A 6,000-nucleotide genomic window follows, 5' to 3' on the forward strand; every position below is an offset into this window, starting at 1 on the left:
TTTACCTCCTGATCATACAATAAAAGAGAAGACAAATGCCTCTTAGGTAAAAAGCAGAGGTAGAGGAAATTGTTGAAAAGAAAGACAAATATTTTTGTGAGCAAGTTACTATAGAAATACTGTGGTTTACAGCATTACAGTTTACAGAACAGAAACTGAAAGGGAAACAACTGGTCATGTCCACATGGATGCCTATGTGTTGTTAGCTGCGAACCTGAATCGACACAAAACTGTTCTTCATGAACTGAACCTAGGAGTGTACCAAAGATGAGATAATTAAAGATTAAGAGAGAATTTCCTTCATCTTTCGATTTGCTCTCTTGAGAGAGGAGGTATTTAGAGGYGTGGAGAAGAGGCTTTGTGTAATGTGTGATTGGCTTCGTCATGAACGCAGCACAGCTGTGGTTAGGTGAAACAAGTGTGCATGCGGACTTTGTTTAAAATCTGTTTGCTCTTCCTTTCATATGTTTTCTTCCTACTGTTAAGACGAGCAGTGTTTTCATTTTGAGCAAGCTGTATGGTCAGACAGGGCTTTTGAAGGGCGCTGTCAGGCACAGTTTATGCACAGAGTAATAAAAACCAAAGACCAGTTTGAATGTGGGACTAGCAGCACTGGAAGTGCCCTAGAAAAGGGCAGAATGAGGGCTTAACCTTGATGGCAACGCGGTATTCAGAGTCCAGAGGTGCAGTCTGTGTGGGGTGGATTTTAGGGACATATTGAATGGAAAGGTCAGTTGGTAAAAACCATAGGAAATTTCAGTGCAAAATTCATTGACTAGCATAAACTGAAAAATTATGAATTGAGGAAAAAGATGAGGGGACAGCTTTTGAGAGGCTGGAGGATTTAAAGGGGAATGCACATAAATGCTTGAATCACTTTGTTAAAATCTTTTACGTTTGTGTATTTGTGGATAACTTTTGAGGAAAATCAAGTTTTGATTTGCTGAGATTATGTAGAACCTGAGAGATTAAAAAAAAAAAGAAAACAAACAAAAATGCACAACTTTAAAGAGCTCTTTTACTCTGAAATGAACTTTTTAAATTAATATCAGCAAATCGAATTTAACCAGAGAGCTATCATATCTGCTGGTCTTGATGTCAACAAATAAATAAAAAAAATCACTGCTTTTTATTTCAGTTTCTCCTGTAGAGCTGACACTGATCTGGGAGATGGCACAGGTGCTCTCCTTTCTGTAATCACTAGCAGAATTACTTTCAAGGTTTTGTTCTGTTTCCCCTATGGAAGCACACTGATGATGGTACAGCAGCAGAAATACCACAGAGGGCATTTTTTTGAAGTAAGTTTAGTTGCAAAGAATTTACTGAAACCAGGGAGTCGGATAAGCTTTTCAGAACTGACCATCTGAAACAGTTCATGTCCTTTTTTGTCTTTTTTTTTTTTTTAAAAAAAACTACTTTTAAATTGTTCTAGGTGAGCTATATGAAGAAATAAAACTGAACTCCAAGTACTTGATGTTTTCAAAAACTTGCTTTGCAAAAGCAGAGTCTTTCTTTAAACAGTAGATGAGCAAGAAAAAACAGGCAGTCTGCCTGTTCCTGCAGTAATAATACTTTATAAGGAAATTGTCAGGAGAATAAATATTAGTAGAAAATTAAACAGTCAATTTTAGAGCTTTACCTGTACAGGGATGTTGATGCCCCACAGCAGYTGAGAAAATTTTGATGGGTACTAACACCACTCAAGGCCAGGAGTAGCTTTGTGAGATGTATTTGTGTGTGCCTTTATTGCTTTTGAAACATTTATCCTAATGAATTGGTCACTGATTCTCATTGCTAACAAATCTGTGGGTATTTAAATACCTGCTATCTGTCATAGCTAATACATTCACTGCTTGTTTCAATAGTTAAAACAGAAAATGATAGTGATTGGCCAAAATATAAGAATTAAGGTCAAGAATTGTGTGAAACAGCAGAAAGCTTCAGGTACAGATTTCCAGAAATATTATTAAAAAATTAAAAGGGAACAGGCCTGTTTATCCTCGGCAGYGGTTACATAAGTACTCACAAATGAAAGAAGGTTTGTAGCTGTGGAGCATTTTTGAGAAAAGCCAAGTTTCTATCGTAGAAAGGGAATGGGTTCCTTTATCTAATGCATCTCAGGGAATCCCTGAAATCTGAGATGAATATAGCATTCCTCTTGGCTTCCCATCCCAGGGTGTGTCTCAYGCTGTGCTATGAGCACTGCTAGCTTCTGTAAACCGTGTCCAACTAGCAAGTAGCCTGGAGACCAACACCTGCCGTTCCTGCTCAATGCCAGCATAGTGTGCCGGTGATGCTGTCCTGCTGCAAGTCCTGCCAGGCATTTTCTCCTTTCTCTACCTGTGCTGCTAGTAAGAAGAGCTGGACAGATCTTGAGGAAGTGCTAGATTTGAGGATGTGGAGCTCTGAGGATTGGGAATCTGAAAGTAGCAGATGGGGAAGAGCTGGAATTTGCCTGCATCTAGCTGAAACTAGAAACCACAATTTACATTGCATGTTGGAGGTGGGAGGGAGGGGTGACATGTAAAATCATTAAAGGGAAATGTGAGACAAGATCAGTTCCAAGAATGATTCCCCAGGACTTCCCTAGTAACCCTTCTCAGCCCAGTACTTTCCATTCAACTCTACTCAGTGTTTTCCCCTTGTGCTTACACTTTGTCCATGTTGCAGTTCTCCTGAATTCTAGTCTAGCTCCAGCATTGYTAGTCATTTCCATTTCAGGCGCTTCACTAAAGTCCAAGTAGGGAAATGATGGGAAGGGCTGGAGAGAGTGACAAGGACAGGTAACCTTTTCTGTGGGAGAGAAATGTCCTGACCACAGGTGAATATACAGCTTCCCTATTTCACACCTAGCTCGGTAGGTAGCTCCTATATATGTTTTCTTTCTCTCCTAGAATATATGTCGTCTTTTGAACATGCTGGCTGTCTTCCAGGCAATCCAAAGCTGCGCTGAAATTGGTATGTAAGCATACTTGGTTTCAAACCTCTTTGCTATCCTAATTCTTGCTCTAGAGTGGTGGCATTTGAAGTTACAGCATCTTCCATAGCCATTTAAATGATTCTTTCCCTCTGAAATTATTTGTGAAAATGAAGGAACTGGGTTAGTAATATACTATTTCTGCCCCCATTCCCTCCCCCCGGAGAAAAAAAGTGAAATAATATTTTACTTAAAAAAGACTTGTTGTTCACAAGCATTGTTTTCCCCCACTTCCTCCTGATTTGTTCAGAGCTGCTGCAATTGTTCAAGACATCCGAGTTCTCCAGCTGCTAAACAACCGTGCTGCCTATGGCATCACTGAATGTGAGTCAGACAGGACAGGCTGAACAGACCTTTGTTTAGACTCATATCCTGGTAAGAACAAGATACTGAAAAGGATATTACAAAAAGGTACAGAATAAGGTTTTAAGATTTTTGTCTTATTTAATTTCCATTGCATGGGGAAGGAGGTGGAACTTGGGACTGGCAGGGTTTTAGTGGGCAATGGTATCCAGTATCCCTTGTGGCTACAGCACGAGGTCACTGGATTCATTTTGCATTTTTGCCTTTAGTGCTTTAACCAGCAGGATATTCTAGAACCTGAGATGCTTTATTAGGTATCTGCTTCTATTTTCTAACATAAATGTATTCATATTCAGTTTTATCCTCATATTCAATGTTACCTTTGCATTTACATAGCACTCTCCATGGTTTATGGCAGATGACAACCATGTCCTCTCTCTCAGCCTTCATTTTGCTGCACTAAACAAGCTGTGCTCTTTTAACCCCATAAAGCAGATGGTCCATTTCATTGACCATACTAGTAAGTTATTCCTGAATGTGCTGGTTTAACAACTTCTCTGAAGAAGTGTGGCCATAGAGTATGGCTGAACTTGTGGATGTGAATACCTGTTTGATGATTGTTTGCTTTTGTGTAATTGAAATACACTGTGAACGATGCTCAGTGTGTGACTGTTGAATATAGTTGCATCTTTTCCCTCCTCGCTAGTCATTTCTGTATGATGACCCCTTACTCTGATCTTATTAGCTCACTCCAGTTTAATGACAATTCTTTGTTTTTTGTCTCATTGGCACACTTTTGTGCCAAAATCACTRAAGGGAAATATGAAACAAGATTAGTTCCAAGAATGATTTCCCCAAGACATCACCAGTAGCCCCTCTCAGCCCAGTCCTTTCCATTCAACTCTACTCAATGCTGTTTCCCCTTGTCCTTGCGCTTTGTCCAYGTTGCAGTTCTCTTACATTCTAGTGTAGCTCCAACAGTGCCAGTAACTTYCATTTCAGGTCCTTCACTGAAGTCTGTTATGTGGTATCTATTCTAATACATTTCCTTAGCCCAGAAAATCAAGCATCTCACAAAACACAAGCTTTGTGTCAGCACACAGCTTGCACTTCATCCCGCTTTGTCTTCAGCTATACTTATTCATATTCTTTGCTCAAGTACCTTTAAGGTGAATGTAGCAGGCCTGTGTTTTCTTGGATTACAACTTTTATCTGCCCTCTTCTGAAATACGGAACACATTTAAGAAATGGAAAAATTACGTTAGCTTTTCTTCAGTTAGTTGGTATCATGGTTACTATCAAAACTGCAGTTTCATGTGCCACATCTTTCAATTTTGCAGTCTCTGGGACTTGAATGCACTACAGTTCTTGACTCTTACCACTTCTTTAAACAGTAAACACTATTCCATCTGTGGTGATTTTCAGTTGTCATTCCCATTATTTATCTTCCCTCTCCTCCACAAGTCATATGAGGAAAAACAGTAACAAGTTGATTAAAACCAGTATCAGTTATACTTGATTAGTGGTGACCCTCATTGAGTAGAAGGACTTGTTTGACCTTTTACCAAGTCAAATTCCCCTTCAATATCCTGGGCTTAAGCTGTATGAAAACGGTTTTACCACTGCATGGGTTGCTTAGAGATTAGCAATGTTGGGACTGAGATCTCTACTCTGTTTAAAGTGCTGGATAAGCACCCCTCTCAATAGCCTACTTATATGTTGCTACTTTCACTCCTCTGACCGTTTACTACAATAACTGGGAAGTCCAGATTTCTGGGTTTGTGCTTAAATTTACCTGTGATTGATGYATGACCTTAAGCATGTTGCTTTACACAGCTGTCAGTGCATGCAYGTTTTAGTTTAAAGCCATCACGCTTAGGTGGCATCTGAACTCCTCRAGTGAGAAGTGGATTACGTCTTACCACTCTGCCCACATTGTCCTCCTGGCCGTGCCTCCTTCTCCACAGATCACAGCGCTCTGAGCTGCAGTTTGGGGGCCTTTTACTTTCCCTTGGCTTTGCTTTTGAGCRCTGCTGTGCTGGTTAAATGCTCCAGTCCCTGTGTCGGGTGCAYGCGGCAGGTGCAGTGGATTAAGGTGACAGATGTGTCCTGTAAGTCATCCTGTCCAGCTCCCAGGCCTAACCTACCCAGGAAAAACAGGAGCCGGAATCTGCCTGCGCATCCAGCAAGTTAATGCTGCTCCAGCGCAGGCTCGCWGTCGCCCAGGACCTTCTGCTTTGTGAAGGGTGGTATATTTTAAGATACGTCCTCTGTAATCACACAGGGCTGCGAAGAACTGTCTATGTTTTAAGAAACGTACAGCCTAAGTAGCAGTACCTTTTAATAACGCTGGCTGGAAATTCTAGCCGAGTCTATCCCGGCACAGGCAGATGCGCCTGAGTATTGAGTTACAGCCCGCGTCCCTCTGCAGCGATGCATCGCCGCTGGCAGCTACAGAGTAAGGAGGAGGAAGGCAAAGGGGGACACCGGTTTAGTGAGCCGAGTCGCAGTAAGCGAACGCAGCAGGAAAGCCGGACTTGGATGCGCACCGTTAAGAAAAGGCAGCGCACGGTTACTACTGCAGCACCGAGCAGGCGGCTTTGTTCCATTTAGTAATAAGCAGAGCAGCGATCTGGTTCCGAAACGCGTTTCGAGGCGGAAAAAGCCCTTTCGGCCTCCGCGCCGCCGCTGCAGGAGCCTCGCGCCGCCCGGGGCAGCCG

Source organism: Rhea americana, unplaced genomic scaffold (assembly GCF_003343005.1).
Source record: "Rhea americana isolate MKP2758 unplaced genomic scaffold, rheAme1 scaffold_265, whole genome shotgun sequence".
Lineage (NCBI taxonomy): Eukaryota > Metazoa > Chordata > Aves > Rheiformes > Rheidae > Rhea > Rhea americana.